General features: G+C 39.1%; 1 pseudogene; it reads left to right on the top strand.

Moving 5' to 3' along the window:
* Positions 1-17,068, top strand: part of LOC101405238 (cytochrome P450 2C9-like) — a 92,745-nt pseudogene that overhangs the window by 75,226 nt on the left and 451 nt on the right.

Here is a 17,068-nt window from a genome sequence, read left to right as displayed (position 1 = left end):
CAGTTGGTCCATGTACCATCCACCACTTGCCATCGTCAGTCTTTTTAAATTCTAGCCCCTCTAGATGGTGTGTAGTGACATTTATATCACATATGTTTAACTTCCATTTCTTTGATGAATACTGAGATTTGGCTTTTCATGTTCTGAGTGGTCATATATAATCTCTGGTAAAGTGTCTATTCAAATTATATGCTTATTTTTATTCAGTTTTTCCCTTCCTTTTATTGAATTGTTGTAGATATTCACACATTCTGGGTACAAATCCATTATCATATATGTGTTTTGCAGATATCTATACCCAGTCTAGGGCTTTTTATTTTTTTAGTTTCTTAAGAATATCTTTCAAAGAGTGGAAATTTTAATTTTAATGGAGTCCACTTAATAAATTATTTCTCTTACAATTTGTGCTTTGTGTCATATCTAAAAATTATTTGCAGTGCAAGTTCCCAAAGATGTACCTTTATTTTTCTTCTAAAATTTTTAGAAGTTTAGCTTTTATATTTAGATCTATAATCCATGTTAACTTAATTTTTGTTTATGATGTGAAGTAATGGCCATTCTTTATTTCTTTTCCATATGGACATCCAAATTTCCAACACCATATATTGAAAATATATCTGCATTTTACCTTATGTTAGCATTTTCATATGTTACTTCTTTAAAAACAAACAAGGCAATGATTTTAAAAACTACATTATAAATGCAATATGTGATACATGGGGATGGAATTTTTTTCCCTACTTTGGAAAACTTTTAAAACTTAGGAGAAAAATTACAACAACATAAATGTAGTTACATAAAATAAATATGAAGTGCGTATATATCTACTTTTTATATCTGTTTATCAATCTATTTATCTACTATACTTAACCCCCAGATATTTCAGTATGTCTTTTCTGAGAACAAGGAATTTCTTCTACATAACAATAATACACTAAAGGATTTATCATAAATTCAATAATATCTAATACATAGCCATATTTAAATTTTCCGAACTCTCCTAAAATACCCTTCAAAGGATTTTTTTTTTGAATCATGTATCCAACCAAGGAACAAGCATTAAATTTGATTATTTTGTCCTTTTAGTCTCTTGTAATCAAGAACAGTTCCCTTTGGTTTGTTGCTTTTTTCCTTTAAGTACTTGCGTTTTTGAAGATTTCAGCCAGTTGTCATGTATATTGTTTCTTAGTTTGGTTTTTGTGTGATTATTTTCTTGAGATTAGATTCCAGTGACATGTTTTTGGCAAGAAAATGACATAGGTGATGTTGCGTATCTCCCATTGCATGATATTGGGGAGATGAGGAAACATAACATCAGCTTATCCCTACCTTGGCGATGTTGAGTTCCTCACTTAGTAAAGAGGGTCCTCCAGAAACATCCGTTGTAGGGATGTGATTTTTCATATGTAATCAATTTTAAAATCTATGGCATGGTACTTTAGGCCTTGTGAATATCTCGATTCCCAAATAATTAACCCAATAGTTTTAGCATTAAATGATGATAGTTGCCTGAATTTATGATCTTTGCCAGAACTATTTTAAAATGATGGTCTTTCTAATTTTACCATTCCTTATTTTTTTAATCTTTAATTCATCTGTAAAGAAGAGCTCACACATGTTTTTAAATTTATATAAACCAGTTGCATGGTCTATTTTAAACATTCAGTAGTTATTACTGTACTTGTTTTTAACATCCCAGAAGAGGTCATTTTTAATTACACTTACTACTACTTAAAAACACCCTATGAATATATTCTAAATAATCCTGAATTTTCAAGAGCCAGCAGAAACTTCCGCATAAAACCATAATATACATATGAGACATATAAAAACTTGAGTGATGAAATAGAACAGCAGGTGGGAATAGACACCAGTGTCCAAACTTGGTGATAAGGAAAAGGGATCAGAAGTTCTGGCACCTAGATACTCAGTTGTATTAGTCAGCTTAGGCTGCTGTAACAAAATACTTTAGACTGGGCGGCTTAAACAACAAACATTTATTTCTCACAGTTCTGGAGCCTGGAAAGTCCAAGATCAGGTGCTAACAGACCGGTGCCTGGTCATGACCCTCTTCCTGGCTTGCAAATGGCTGCCTTCTAGCTGTGCCCTCACATGGTGGAATGGAGTTCGGGGGGAGATAACTCTGCTCTCTCTTCATATATATATACATACTAATCCCATCATGAAGGCCCCGTCCTCATAAGCCTAATTACTTCCCAAATGCCACACCTCTAAATACCATCACATTGGGTGTTAGGGCTTCAAAATATAAATTTTGAGGGAACACAAACATTCAGTCCATAGCATTACTACTTCCACCACTATAGGAGGCCAGTTTGGTAAGATCACTGCATTGACATCAAACACATCCCTGTTTGTTTGTTGGTCTGTCTGGCTGGAAATGTTATTGCCTACTTTGGACTTGAGTTTTCTCATATACAGATCAAGAGCCTGAACTAAGTGACTTCCAAGATTTTTTCCAGTTTTATAACTTCTTTATAACTCAGTTTATCTTTGTCTGATCATGTCAGGATACTACCCTTTTACTATATCTTACATCTGTTCTACATGATGGCAAAGAATTCCCCCAAACAGAGATGTTTGACCCTCACCACTTCCTGGATGACAGTGGCAATTTTAAGAAGACTGATTGATTCACGCCTTTCTCAGCAGGTAATAAAAAGTCATTTCCGTCTGTATTTCAAGGTACCATTGTGGGATCAATTGAAGCTTTAATGGTGCCTAATCTGGGACTGATAAAATCATTCTTTGTACATGATCGGTAGTTCCACTCCCAATGCCCATGTGCTTTCCCACTTCGTGATATATCCTCATTTTGGGGCCAGATCAGCAAGGTGTGGGGCACTTACCCAGTTGGTCTAAAGTAATAAATCTAGAGAACGAGTTGTTTGGATTTGTCTCCAGATACATCACTGCACTACTCAAAACTCTTCATAGGTACTTTATAAATTAGGCATAGTAAGAGAATATCTGAAATGCCAGCACCACTACTTTTGCACTTTGGGGCAATTATTAAGTGAAATAAGTGTTGCTTGAACACAAGCACTGTGGTACCATGATAGTTGATCTGATTACCCAGACAGCTACTAAGTGACTAATGGAAGGGATGATTCACATCCAGGGCAGGATGGAATGAGATGGCAAAAGATTTCATCATGTTTCTCAGAATGGCACACAATGTAAAATTTATGAATTGTTTATTCTGGAATACTCTATTTAATATTTTTCCACTGCAGTCGACCACGGGTACCTGAAACCATGGAAAGTGAAACCACGAGTAAGGGAGGATGACTGTATTTACCTTCCTTGAGATTGGTTAGGTTCTTATAAAACATCAGGGGGTAGGCTCTGAAAAATAGTTTCTCTTGAGGGCAGACCTTGTTAAGAAGAGAAGAATGCTCTGGGAATTTTTCAAAATGGCTATATTTCTCTCCCCTGCTAGAAGCAAGAGATAATTTTTCTCCAGTCTTCCCTCTGAGAACCTAGTAGGGCTCTTGGAGGTAAAATTCACAAAAGGGAGCCCTTCTGCTCCCTTTAGAGCCTACTGATAGTTACGGCAAAGCATTATTAACATACTTTAAATCTAGTTAAATAAATCATTTTATAAACTCATATTTGTGTATTTTGCAGAATAATGCTGTGGCACGTATTTATTAAAATATATAAAAATCAACACCATAAGTAATCAATAATATTAGAAAAAACATGCTGATAGTTTTTAAATACTCTTGTGTTTATAGGGAAATCACAGTTGATAAGGGCTGCAGTAACAGATGTCCAGGCAACTAAAACCACAGATAAGCATCATTCCTGGTGGGAATTGTAGGAATGGACTTTGTAAGAAACTCTCAGATATGTCAGTAAGGCTGACTGTACAAATACAGTCAATAAAGTGAGAGCACATGTCACTTGTTTCATGCTCCATAAGGATGTGATGAGCTCATTCCCACCCTGTCCACTTGACAAGTGTTCCCTGGTGAAATGTTCTAGAATAGGGAACCCCAATTACGCGATGGGAAAAATATTGCTGTTTAGCTCTTTGAAAAAATGAGACTCAAAGCCTTCTACCTTTATGATGTAATGATTTGAAAACAAGTTCAGGACAGAATAGGATTAAATAACATTTTATACCCACACTGTATGCACAATCATAAGTGTACACACACTAGCATACACACATAAAACCTTCCTTGGCTCTCTGCCTCAAACCCTCCCTCCTCCACATGAGGGCTGATAGCCACTACCTATAATGAGGGCTGCCCTGAAATGTTTCCAAGGACATCATTAGAGAAGTGAATAGCCAGTTAAAATCAGAGTTACAGAGTACAGAATCACTCACCATTGGTTTTTCTTGACTCCTCCACAAGGCAGTAGGCTTCCTCATGAACATGATCCTCAACGTTCCTCTTTCCCAGCCCAAAATTCCTTAGGGTCATGAGGGAGAAATGCCACATCTCTCTCCATCTCTTCCCATTGCTGAAAAGGATTCCTACCAGGAGGGGAAACAGAAACTGAGAAGGAGGTCCTAGGCAAGGAGGAGGAAACTGACACTTGGCAGCCCTGTGGCTGGGCCAAGTTCTGCTGAGGAGATCTTTAAATTCCTATTTTCCGTCCTCTCCACTCTCAGTGCTCAACATGTGCACTGACATACCTACTAAGTCCTTTATTAGCTCTTTCAATCACTGGCAAACTGCCTTTTCTGGAAAACTCCTCTCCCAGATCAATCTGGGCTTCCTTCACTGTTTCATATTCATGAAGCACCACAGTGGGCTTGATGCTAAAATACAGAGTGAACACAAGGCTGTAGGCTTTGACAGCTGGGAAGTTGAGAGGAGATGCAAATATTAGAAAAGTATTCTCTGTTTGGTGTACATATTGTGCCTGATTGAGACTATTATCATGGTATTTTTGATGTTTTTTTCCTGCTGCACACAACTTCAAATATTTCTAAATTTTATACATAACCATGAGATGATTGTTATAGCTGCCATTTGTTGAGGGCTTCCAAAGTGCCAAGCCATTTCCTGGGCACCTGGTACACAGGTTACAATTAATCCTCACATCAACGACTGAGCTGCGTTTATTTATCCCATTTTACGCGTAAAGAAACTAAAGTTTAGAAATCCAGAAATTGACTTTTGTTCCCAGCACCCCACAACTAATAAGCTGAGGACCAAATTTGAACCCTGCTTGCTTGATCTCTGACTTCTGAGCAATTCATCAGTCTCCAATGCTCACCTTGAGACCAATAAATAGCTGACTTCCTCAGGATCACCTGTAAACTTCTTTCCATTGGTATTTTGATTGAGTACCTTTGTGATGAATACTAGAAATCTGTATTTTGTAATATCACTTCAGAGATTCTGATGCCCAGCCCAGTTTGTGATCTGCTGATGTTATTAAAACAGAAAGAGACTGGGCACCACAGAAGCAGTGCCAGGACATGCAGCATCTCATAGAACAACAATTTCTTCCTTTCCTCAGCATTCATTAAGCTCAGAAGGCAGCTTTTTGCAGAGTTAAAAAGGATTCTGTAACTACTCAGACGCCCTTATGGAATAATTCTTTTGTTCACTTATGTTTATCATGAACACTTATTTTCTTGACACCAGATGTAAATTGGTTCTCAGAGAACTGTAATTTTCATGGTTAATCTGAATAAACATATATGTAAAACATATGTACACAGCATATACTGTGGATGACTTCTTGAGTAAAATCTCTAATCACAAAACACTTCCATTATCATTTATCTTCAGGCAAAAAATCACAGCAACTGACTGCGAAAAAATGAAGGGCAACACCGTCCCCTTCTTTTACTACTTTATTATTTGATTCTATCTTAAAATGGCTAAATATTTCTCCTCTCCCAAAATGCATTCTTTCATTCCATATTTCTGACACTCATCTATGAAACAAACAACGGAAACATCAAAATCCACAGAGAGTATTTTCTGTAAAATGATCTATTTTAATACTTTACCTCCAAGAATATGTTTTATTTAAAAGTAAGCATTAATTTCCTTACCCTTTGTAAGCCACCAGAGAGCATAAAACATATTTACATTACTTAAGGCTTTGCTGATGTCCTTAACATCTAACTGTAGAATATTTCCAATAATAGGGAGAGGAGTGGGGCCAGGGGGGAGCTTCCCTTTCCTGGAGCTCTGTTTCCAGAGTGAAAGGAGAAGCCAACAGGAGAGAGAGAGCACCAGGACCACAGCTGGATCCATTGTCTCTTCTTACTTAGTCAACTGTGAGCCTGAAATCCAAAGCTTTTATAACACTCTCTGCCAATTCAACTTGTGATTCTGTCATGTACAAAATGATAAATAAACTGAGTCAGCTCTAATCTTTCCTTGTGGACTTTGGCCTACTGATAAAGGTAAAAATAAAATGATCTTTAATCTTTTTCTCCTTTTTTGCAATGCTCTACCATGAAGATTTTGTTTAATTGGTTATGAGTTATGCCCAGGCATTGGTAATTATTTTAAGAATACACCAGAGGTGATTTCAATATGCAGTATCAAGAAATACTGCAGCAAATTATTTGATCCAAAAATTACTCAACATCTAGATTCTCAGACTGATGAGCAGTTGGGAATTTATGACTTTATATTGTATTGCAGTGTATTCTATGGCTTCTATATAAAAAATGGTTAATCTGTAATGCTTTATCAAACTATGATAGACATTTTGATGTAGTAAACTAAAATTGCAGCTACTTAAACATAAAATAGCTAACATAACACATACATCATGAAGGACCGAACATGTACCTAGCAATTAGTAGGGGCTAAGTAAATTTATACACATTTTACCATTAAACCTCCTCCAAAACACTGGAAAGCAGAGATTATTATTGTTTATTTTCAAAGGGGGAAAGGGACACTCTAGGAAAACAGGAGACTTGTCCAATAACACACAGCTCACAGGCGGCAGAACTGAGATTAGAACTGAGACCTTCTAATGCTCATTGTGGTGCACAATGGCTTACATCATAGCTGCATCTAAAACAATTTTAGAAAAATAAAACATAACTCCTAAAACAGTGGTTACTCTGAATGTATACTCTCACTGACTCTCTTGACAAAGCAACAGGCTTTACATTAAGTGGATGCCCCTTATCTAATTCCAAGGATAAAAGGGTCATCAGTTCTCAAGAGAAGAAAAAACGGATCAGGATTCTCTTCTCTCCATCACTGAAGAGGTGAAACTTGCTCAGGTAACTGAGGGAAGAGCCAATCTCAGAAAATTTAGGTGGGGAGGGCTTGAGGAACTATGGCTTCTCCCACCTCCCAGTCACCTCCAGACACAGCTGCTTCTGTTGTTTTTTGGCCTATCATTGTCTTAAATAATGGAACAAAGTATGCACAGCCGGGAAGGGAGAATATGGACAGAACACCCGGCATGGATGCAATGCAGGATGGGAGACAGAGACTTCATTAAACAGATCCACAGCACAGAACCAACACAACATGCAGACCCAAATAGGAGATGACATTTAATGGTCATGAGGATCTAAATGTCACTGGTATGCTATAAATTACTTGATTCCTAATAATAATGGTTGTACAAAGGAATATTCTGTAAAGATATCATCACATTTATTCTAAGTTGATTGCTGCTGTTATTTTTAAGATATTAAGGGAAAATTACGTTTTTGTCAATATCTCAGTTACAAAACGTTTATCTCTCATGCTTACAAGGAGACTTACATTTTACACAGAATTTTCTCACCCATCATAACTCTTTTGATTCCCTCCATTATCTTTGCCTAAGGTAAAGTTATTCCCGTTTTACTGATGAAGCAGCTGGCCCTTGGAGATTCAGCACTTTTGCCAAGGACATAGTGTCTGCAAATGGCATTGCTGAGGCTAGAGCCAGTGTCCCCTGAGTCTTGTAGGCTTCCTTCCAAGGAAACATTCAGTTCACCAGGATTCTCAACCTTTACTATGTGTGTACAACGTGGGCCACATATACAATACTGGTCCCATAAGGTTAGTACCATATAGCCTGGGTGCGTAGTAGGCTATAACGTGTAGGTCTGTGTAAGAACTGTAGAGGAGGGAGAAATCTTCCTCTACCTTCTCAGGTTCTTCTGGCTGGCCTAAGAGTTAAATTGACATGAGACAGATTAACAGGAGAAAAACAAACAAGTTTAATGACATGTACACATGATAGAAACCCAGGAAAACTGAATAACTCACAAAAATGGCCAAAGCCCTCACCTTAAATACCATTCTCAGCCAAAGACAAAAGAAGATGTTGGGGGTGGAGAGAGTCAGGGATTTCAAAGAGAAGGAAGGGAATTCAGAGGTAGATGAAAAGGAGGAAACGTGTGGAAAACAAGTGTTTGGCCACAAAAAAATGAAGAACACAGAAGGGAGCTGAACAAATAGGCTCTTCTGGTTTCCTCTCTGTTTACCTCCTAGTTCTTGTTATGATAAGGTGGTAGCTTGCTGCCTGAGACAGGTTTTTTTAATCTGAATTCCTTTAGGCAATGAAGGGGTAGGTAAAATTTTCTGACTCTTTTGTTTCTTAAAAAAATCATCCTAAAATAATCCTCATGGTAAAGAGACACATTTTAGGGTGGCAAATTTTGTTCCCCTTCAGTGCACTCTATGATGTTCACACAATGACAAAATCACCTAAGGACGCACTTTTCAGAACGTGTCCCTGATATTAAATGATGCATGACTCTACTACAATTCAATAATTCAGGATTCACCCTAACCAGTACCTTCAAAACAAATATTTAGTTAATGACTGCAGCACCAGTTGATTAAAATTGTAGTTAGAGAAGTATGGCTTTGTAACATTTGAACTTGAGTGATCCCAGGTATCAGTGAATCCTTTAGCTCAGAGAAGTAGTAATTTGGTGCTTGGATCACAGCTCTAGACTCTGAAAGATGTGCACTAACTTGTGTTGGGTAAAATGAGCTCCATGGTTCTCTTTAGAGCAATTATTTTATCACTGAAGAGATGGTGTCTCTGTCCTGTCCTTCCTTCTGGGAAGGCTCCTGCCTGGCCCTTTCTCTTTTTGATACCGGCTCAAGACAAGGTTGACATAAGGGAAGCCATATTGTAGAAAAGAAAAACTGTTATAACTTTGAATGACCTCTGACAAACTAACCCAGCTGGATATGTACCCTCCAGGAGATCTAACTGCTCTGTAGATTTTACGACCCCTGCTTGTGTGTGTACCTCCTAGCTGCGATAAGATGATAACTTTGTTCTTTTGAGTTCCTTAGGAATGTCATGACCCCTGAACAGAGAATCTGTGCTAATAGCCATCATCAATGACAAATGAAAGATCTGGTTTGGTGACTCCCAGTCTGTAACACCCAAGGGTCAACAGTCCTAACCCTCTCCCCTGTAAACCACCGGCCTATATAACTGCTGTAAGACTTTGTGCCCCTCAAGATGGTTTTTTTCAGACATTAGTCGGCCATCTTCCCTCTTGCTAGCAGTCTGTAATTTAAAAAAAGTCCTTTTTCTCCTACCACCTTGCCTCTTGACTATTGGTGTGTCTTGCGGCGAGCAAAAGGCCCCACGTTGGACGGTAACATTTTCACAGATGAAAGAATCATAGACATTTTAGAGGTAGAAGTCATTTCTGAAATCTGCTAGTCTAATCCCTACTTTATTTTTACAAATTAAGGAATTGGTGACTCGCTGAGGTGAAATGTCCCCAAAAAATTAGTACAAGATCTTGTCTTAGAATCCAGGCTTCCAACTCCTGGTTCAGTGATTTCTCACATTGATAAGAGTTCCTATCACTGCCCAGATGCATGATCAGGAGGGCATCAGTGTGAAGCCCTCCATAGTCACAGAGTAAAGCAAACCTCGGTTTGGGTAGAATTGTGAATTAGAACTCTTTCTTTTTAAATAATCCTTCTCAGTGAAGCATAATGCAAGAGAGAAAGTTGCACACTAAATATACAGCTCAATGAATTGTCATGTGAACATATGCTGTGCAACTAACACACAGGTCAAGAAAAAGAATTTGCTAGGATTCCAGAATCCCCTTTATGTCTCCTCTACTCACTACCTCCACCCTCTCTCTAAATGTATTCAGTATCATGCCATAGGTTAGTTTTGCCCATTTTTAAAAAGGATATCATATATTTTAAATAAAAGGAATCATATATATATATTTTTTTTTTAGTATCTAGCTTTTTTTCAGTTATCATGTCTATGACATTATGTTATAATGTTTCATGTTTTGCCAATAGAAGTAGTTAAGTTATGCCTTCTGCATAGTGTTTAATAACCGTTCCACAATTTATTTTTTCAAATATATTGCTATGGATGTTTGGATTGCTTCCATTTGGGGGCTGTTATGAACATTCGTATACATATCCTCTTGGTATCCTAATATATATTGCATTTCTCTTCAGTACCTACCTACAAGTGTACTTGTTGACTATGCATGTTTTCAGTTTTAGAACAACTGCCAAGAATTGTCCAAAAGGTTGAACCAATGAACCAATTTACAATTTTCCTAGAGGATTGCCAGTTGTGGGGGCTGGCCTGGTGCCAGAGCAGTTAAGTTCATGCGTTCACAGGTTCGGATCCTGGAGCAGACCAACGTACCCCTTGTCAAGCCATGCTGTGTTAGCGTCCCAAAAGTAGTCCATTCCAAAGTAGAGGAAAATGGGCACAGATATTAGCCCAGAGCCAGTCTTCCTCGGCAAAAAGAAGAGGATTGGCAATGGATGTTAGCTCAGGGCTAATCTTCCTCACAAATATAAAAATAAAAAAAATTGTCAGTTGTTTCACTTCTTTGCCAACAATTATATAGTTATTATTTTTCATTTTAACCATTCGATGAGTATGTCATAATTTCTCACTGTAGTTTTAATTTGCATTTCCATGAATATTAATGAACTGAGCACTTTTCTTTTTTTTTCTCTGCTGAGGATGATCTGCCCCTGAGCTAACATCTGTTATCAATCTTCCTGTTTTGTATGTGGCCCAACACCACAGCATAGCCACTGATGAATGCTGTAGATCTGTGCCAGGGAACTGAACCTGGGCTTCCAAAGAGGAGCACGCCAAACTTAACCGCTAGGCCACTGGGGCTGGCCTGAACTGAGCACTTTTTCAGATGTCCACTGGCAATATCAGTTCTTCTTTTGCCTAGCGTTTATATAGCTTGTATAGCCATTATTGCCTTAAATATATAATTTATATATACTTACATATTTTTTAACAATCACAAGTATATAGAAGAGTCAGAGGTACACGCAAGGAATTTCTTTTACGTCAAACTATTTGAGAGTAAATAGCTGACTTGATGTTCCAAAGACCTGAAATATGATAGTATGTATTTCCTAAATACCAGGTGATTCTTCTATATACCTATAATACAACTATAAAATCAGGAAATTAATATAGATGCACAATGACCGTCTAACCCTCTTTTTCATTTGTATCTCACCAATAAATCCCAATGATATCCTTTGTGTCCAGTTCAGACATCAGTGCAGGTCACATGTTGAAACACATTGTCGTATCCATTTTATCAACTTTAGAGAAAAAATTTCTCCTTCTTTCCTTGAATTCCTTGACCTTGTCTCTTTTGAAGAATGTAAACCAGATGTTTGTATAAAGTTCTTGAAATTGAGTTTGTCTATATTCCCTCATGATTAGATTCAGGTTTGAATCTTTGGCAGAAATATCATGGAATGATGCTTCTTTTTCCCACTGCATCCTTTTCAGTGGCAAACAATTTAAATCTGTCACATTATAGATGATGTTCACTTTGATTACTTGATTAAGACAGCGTCCAGCAGTCTCTTCCACTATAAAGTTATTCTTCTCGGCTTTGTAATTAGGAAACATTTTGTGGGTAAAACCTTTGAAATATGAGACTATCCATGCCTCACAAATATTTTTTATTTACTCATATTTATTTATTTATATTAGTATGGAATCATGTATCAATTGTATTTAATGAGTTATAATCCATTTGTATTTGTTCGATGCCCCAATTATATACTCATGATTAGATTCTTTGTTCTATTGAATGTGTCCATCAGTCTTTGAGCATTTGCTTGATTTCTGACATGGTGAGAAGCCACACCAGGCAGCATGACTTGAGGACATCTTGAGGCTGATACTGGCTTGACTGGTATCCACATGTCCTCTCAGGAACCCATCCCTGGAAGAAATTTGCTGACGCAGCATCCAGTTCTACTTCATTGGCCCTCAGCTGAAGGGAGCATGCAGGTCAGTGAGAGGTCAGTAAAGGTGATGGAAGCTCCATCCCTGGATCAGCCACTCCTCAGATTTGCTCTGCTTCCCTGACACTCGTTTTCCTCATTTTGAGAAGAGCCCCATCCTCTTACTAAGGAAATTTAATCAGCTGTTGCTCCTAAAAAGACCAACAGAGGGCAACACACCTAGTTTGCAATAGAGCATTCAAGCCATGAAAGGACGTGAAGGTACCATAAATGCATCTTGCTAAGTGAAAGAAGCCAATCAGCAAAGTCTATGTACAGTATAGTTCCAACTATATGACATTCAGGACAAAGCAAAACTATGGAGAAAGTAAAGAGACTAGTGGTTGCTAGGGGGTGGATAGGAAAGGAGAGAGAGAGGAATAGGTAGAAAACAGAGGATTTGTAGAGCAGTGAAACTATTCTGTATGATATCGTATTGGTGGATACATGATATTATGCCTTTGGAAAAATCTATAAGCTGTATAACAAAGAATGAACCCTAATGTAAACTATGGGCTTTAGCTAATAATAATTTATCAGTATCAGCTCATCAATTTTAATAAATAGATCACAACAATGGAAGATATTAATAATAGAGGAAACTATGGGCAGGGAGAGAAAGAGTATTTGGAAACTCTTGAAACTTTCTGCTCAGGTTTCATGTAAACCTGAAAGTGCTCTAAGAAACGTAGTCCATAAAAAAAGAGCTCCTTCAAATTACATATGACACCAGATATGGACAACAGAACACTCAGCATAAAGATAGAATATAACTATGACAAAATATATGATTTATACATATATATGATGTAAAATAGAACAGACAAGGTAAGAAATTTAGAAGAACAGTCCAGAAGTTCCAACATGTGAATAATGAAAATTCTAGATACCAGGATAAAAGGAAACAGAAAAGAAGAAATCATCCCCACAAAAAAATTCAGGAAAACTTCCTTTAATTAAAAGACGTGAGTTTCCATATTGAAGGGGCTCGGTATGATGGAGGCAATTCATAGTGAAATCTTTTAACACCAAGTTGAGAGAGAAGATACGTCAGGATTCCCAAAGAAAAAAGTAGGCTTCACACAAAGGATCAAGATTCAGGAGGGCATGCAACTTCTCAAAAGCAACAAAGAAAACTATAATTCATTAAAGAAATGCCTTAAAAATTCAAAGAGAAATTGTTTACAATCTATAAACCTATACCCAGCCACCTTTCAAGTAAATGACAAGCAAAATATCTGAAAATTTACCTCCCATGCATTTTTTCTCAGGAAAATAAATGTGCTCTGCCAAGCAAGAGGGTAAACCAGAAAAAAGAAGACCTGATGTTGATGGAGAAGATCAAACCAGAGAGCTGAAGGAAAAACCTCAGACAATGTTGAAGGCAGACTCTAAGAGCTGAGCTCTGCTCCAGATCTCAAGAGCAACTAGAGCAGTTAGGAGTAAATGAGAAGTTTGGGAGAGTTTTCTGCAAGAAGATAAAATTGATAGACTATGTCTTGTATTTGGTTATATTGATAGTTAATTTTTTACAACTCAGGGAGAGTTTAGAGTTGAGCCAATGATAAGTATCTAGACTGGTCTAGAGAATTATGCAAATGGGAATAAACAGACATTTACTACTTCTAGAGAGAACAAAATGTTGTAAAAGTAAAAGAAGAGTAATCATCACATACACCACTGAGCTCTTCAATGAATAATGTTTACATAGTCATAACAACATAAGCACTGAATACTGACCTAACCAAAATTGTGTTCCAGCTCTATTGGGAGGATTTGGAAGGGTAGAGGAGCATGTACAGTTTGTGTGGCAATGTGGTAAGGTGAAGTAAGAGAGTCCACTGGGAGAGTACCCTTGGGAGTTTGTGCCTGGTTTCCTCTGACTTATATATATATATGACTCCAATCTCTGTCTCCATCTTCACATGTCATGATATTTAATATTTGGTCCTGGGCATTGGCTGCTCACTTAGGCCCCCCATCAAGGCACCAACACCTGTGCAGCAATGGTCAGGCAGAACCCACTCAGCCTCAGCACCTTGGCATAACCAGGACCTGTGGGACGTTACCTCAGGACTAAGTGAGGGTGCGACAGGGCTCCAGAACATGACTGAGGCCTCTCCCTGGGACAGTCTAAACAGTGACTTCAGCAGCAGGAGCAGCACTTTCTAGAGGCCGCCTCTGGGTTCTATGGTAACCTTCAGCTCCCCCCCTCTCAGGAGTCTTGAGTTCCTGAGCACTGGAATCCTTTTCTCCCTGGGGACCCATGACCTGCTGATTATCCTCTATGTCCTTCAGAGTCTTCTCCCCACTCTTATCTGCCTGGAGATGTGGACTTCTTGATAATGACCACTTCACCACTTGACGGCCACTTATTTCTCTATGCCCATGGTCAAGTTCCCTCTTTTATTATTGTTGCACATTGACTGTGAACTCCCCATCCCCCAGCAGTGGCTTCTCTCCCAACATTTGCTGACCCAACATCTCTACTGACCTTTCTCTAAGGGGGTCCAGCTGAGCCACAAGCATGGGAAGAAGAAACAGACCATACTCTTTAATGGAGCAGTGGCTCTCTGGGATAGGGGTTGAAATGAACTTAACCTCTTATAAACACACACACACATTCACATTCACATACTCATGCACACAAACCCTCACACCATCACACACACACACACACGACACAAAAACACACTTTCCATGTTACATTGTGCAGAATCATGGTCTCCATGAAACCCTTTGTGTTTTTCTCCATGTCGACACATCCTGGTGTTTAGCATTGCATGGTCATGGAGGAATACTCCTTATAGATCTCCTATTAGGTTGAAGGAGAGCACCCATGCCCTGAAGCAGTAGAGCCTGGTGGGGTTGCAGCATGCCCAGATGATAGGAATTCCATCTCTGAAAGTCTTATGATTAGAAAATTCCAAAGACTGAACTGCTCTCTTGGGTGGTAAGATCCTTGTTGCAGTGAGCAAGATGGGATGAATGTCTTCTTCATTAACGTCTATTGTGTTGCAGTATTTCCATTCTATATTTTTAGCAATGAAAACAATATATTAAACATAATAAAAAATATATTAACAATATATTAAACATAATATATGGATCAGGAAAATTTTGAAAAATCACTGGAAATGGTATTTCATACAAAATTAATTAATTAATCCTGAATTCAAATTTACAGATTTATAGATAATTGGGGAGGACACTTGGGCTGATCTAGTGAACAAAAGTTTGTTATTTGCACAGTTATCAGGAGAACTTCATTCCTATGGATGAAATTGACAAATAACAATGTCCCTTCAAAGCTCTCCTGTAATCCCCGACTGTACTCTGGGAACTCCTACCCATGAGTCCCACCAGCATAAGCCTGTGCCTCACTCCCTACTCCACCTCTCCTTCCCTTCACACCAGTTGACCTCAGTGGCAGAGGCTAGGAGAACCAGAGATTTGGTGCTGAGCCAGGCTCCAGGACAGTTGAACTCTTGTAACTGCACTCCTTAAAAATAGAGCTGTGGTCTCCACATAGCTCACAATCAAACCAAGAATCAAATGGAGCTGAGGCTGTAAAGGTTCTGGACATGGAATGACCCCAAGAAGACAGATGGAGACAGGACACAGTCTTCCAAGTGCTTCTCTGCCTCTTTGCTTTACAGGGACTGGTTTCCTGCCCTGCTCATGTTGTTTTCTGCTGATGGGCTTGGAAGGTTAGTGATGCTGTGACTGTTGATGTGTCATCATCCAGGGCTATGATCCTGAGTCTGAGGAAGCAGAGGGCTCTTTCCATCTGTGCATGTCTAAGGGAGTCTGATGCTCAATTATGGGGAAGATGGACACAGGGTTGAGAGGCTGAGTGACCCTGAGACTGTGGTGTATTTTCTAATTGCAGACATGGAGTTTTCGTTCTGAGCTCACCACAAGGGCCTGGGTACCTTCCAGTGGGCAGGCTCTCAGTGATTATGGGTGCAGTGATGTTAAGGATGGATGAAGGAGAAGAGAGAAGAAGGAAAAAGGCAGAAAATAAAGACTTGGTGGGCTCCAAAGGAGGGCAATGGAGAAACAGAAGGCCAAAGATGGCAGTGTCAGAGAAAACGAGAGTCTCTGAGTCGAGGCAGGAATGTGGGCAAGGTGACACCAGATACTCTTCTGCCCTCAGTCTCAGGTTGCAGGGACTCAGGCCATAGTCAGTCAGTATTGTGTCCATCAGAGGATTCCTAGCATAGCTTGTAGGGTCATGTGACTTCTGAGTGGAGGCCCAGGACCCTGCAGCAACACCAGGACCAAGAGAGACTAACCATTCTCTACAACATGTGTCAGTGTCTTTTTAGATCAGGAGAAGTTGTAGCTCGCACTGGACAGGTTAATTTGAGGCACATGCACCACTCACTGTCTCTCCTCCCCTTGGCCCCGCCTTGAGCACCACTCACTCCCAGACCTCAGAGACTTCTCCACACTGGGACCAGGGGTTAGTCCCTATCCACTGACCTTTGTCTTGCATGGGTTACTCAGAAGCAGAGACTGGGACAAGGAAGAGGTGTAGGCCCAGGAAATGATCAGTGATAGGAGAGGGGGAGATGAGACCAGGTAGGGAAGGGAACCACTGCAGGATGGTGCTGTGGACAACTGAGGCACCAGCCCTGCCTCTGTCTAGCCACCTGCTCGCCACACACACTCACCACTCAATCCCCATGACCAACCCTTCTATAAATCAACTGTCATACATGAAGGCACAGAAGTACCTTCTGCTTTCTCTTACCATGGTGGTACAGAAAACATCATAAGAGGGAAGCGTGTTTTGATATTTCAAATGATTC

This window comes from Ceratotherium simum, chromosome 6 (assembly GCF_057802395.1).
Source record: "Ceratotherium simum simum isolate JZ-2026a chromosome 6, ASM5780239v1, whole genome shotgun sequence".
Classification (NCBI taxonomy): Eukaryota; Metazoa; Chordata; class Mammalia; order Perissodactyla; family Rhinocerotidae; genus Ceratotherium; species Ceratotherium simum.
This window is presented reverse-complemented; position numbering and strand designations above follow the sequence as displayed.